Here is a 2,053-nt window from a genome sequence, read left to right as displayed (position 1 = left end):
GGGGGGGGGGGGGGGGGGGGCGGTCCTAGAGTTAGTTTGTATTCATTGGATTAGGACGATGCACAATAATCAACATTTCTCTAGTCAACATTACCGTAGTACCTAGTTACCCAGCATGCATGCCTTCATGGTGGGAAGAAACCTAGAACCTGGGGTCCACAGGAAAAGGGGACATCATTTATTTTCACTATAAGTCCATCCATAAGAACCCAGTCCCGGACTGTATCCGAGGACAGTTTGGGTTATGGGCTTCATACACTTTCTGTAATAAAACAAACATCCTACAAAGATCCTATTGGAAAGGGGCCCCTCGGACAATGGGGGTCTGTGGCCTAATTTGGGTCAGTTTAGGGGTCCTTGATGTAAAAAGGTTTGGAAACCATGATAATATTAAACTAGTAGACCTTACCTTTAAAGCCAATAAATATGTGCCCTTAATATTAATTACATTTTCTTCTTCTACTTGTTTAAAAAAGAAGTATCATTCCTGTAAAGGAGGGTTGAGTTTGTGAGATTGGAGGTCTAATAGCGTGGCGCGTCGTTAACATGTCTGAGCTAGGAGACGCCAGTCCTACAGGCGATCCTATCCGGGAAAACAAGACGCGTGTGGACGCGTACCATCAGACACTCAACCAAATCCTCAGACCCGAACGCAGCGCCGGTACAAGCATTCAAAATGCTTTTTTTTTTTTTTTTACATAATGATAGGTATTTTTTAAATATTTGTGGTTTCTTTGTTTAACCACAATTAATTGCTAACATTAGTTAGAGTCGCTAGTGTAAGGCGTAGGGCTGGTTATTGTTAATTTTGTTTAGATATTCCAAATTGCAATTATATCAGTGATTATTGGTTGGACTAATATACTGCTATATATTTAGATGTCAACTGTTAGTGGTAGGCACTTGACCATTTGCACATCCATAGAACGAACTGACACCTGGGGGCTTATGATATGATGTTTTATGATAAACAGGCGTGGGTATTCCATTAGATTTTGGTAGTGCACACCCAGTTTGAAGAGGCCTCTTTATTATTTTATTAGTTGTTGTAATTGAGAGCCCTGGTCGTGTTGTGTTTAAACTGTTTGTCGAACAGTGGCTGATGGGATACCGATGGTAGTCCAGCGGCAGAAACCGACCCCTGGCAGGTCATAACGCTGAACAGAGAGCGGCGGTCGTCGGAGTGGTCTGCTGCTTGTGTTCCACCAGCATACACTTTTTGGTTAGCTAAAGCAAGCTCTAATATTACCAAGGATATACATGACTTCAGTGTTTATCACTAACAGTGGATTACTACTTCCACCTGCGGATAGGAAACAGGATGTGCTGCTGGAGCACAAGCGGAATACTGGACTAGGGGGGACCATATAGCCTCTTCATATTGTTTTTGCAATATCACATTGTGCAATATCAGTATCGAAAATATACCAAAGTATGCGATATTCAGTTTATTGTGTGGAGGTTGTGATCAATTTAGAGCCGCGTGTTTCATTGGCCAGTTGCCCTGTCACACGTGCACACTCCGACACCGAGGGAGACAGAGACAGAGACAGAGAACCAGAGACAGAGAACCAGAGATTGCAAACTGCAGAGAACATGTGACGCGAAAGCAAAGAAGAAGCAGAAACATGAGAACAGGAGTGTGGCTCATGGAGATGACAAAATTATGGAGTTTGAAGAGGAAACGCTGATCGCCACAAAACAATGGCTCCTAGCCAGCGGGACCTACTTTGGCTTCAAGCCAACAGATGGTGCTCAAGCTAATGCAGTGTGCATGGGGTACGGCTCATAAGACCGATACAACTAAAACCCCCACAAGACAATGAGAGCACAGCAATATCCCCAAAACAATCTTTATACATTTACTATTACTTATTCAGGTCCTGCTGTCAGTTTAAATAAAGCCTTGTTTTACCAAACCGTTTTTTATATTTTATTTTAACGTGCTTTCCCATAAAATGTGTTTCTATATATGTTTATGAATATCAAGATAAAGGTCGATATCGCAATATTCATGCTCCATATCACAATATAACATGTTGTCAATATCTAT

Source organism: Etheostoma cragini, chromosome 9 (assembly GCF_013103735.1).
Source record: "Etheostoma cragini isolate CJK2018 chromosome 9, CSU_Ecrag_1.0, whole genome shotgun sequence".
NCBI lineage: Eukaryota > Metazoa > Chordata > Actinopteri > Perciformes > Percidae > Etheostoma > Etheostoma cragini.
The sequence above is the reverse complement of the archived record's forward strand: the minus strand, read 5'-3'. Positions refer to the sequence as shown.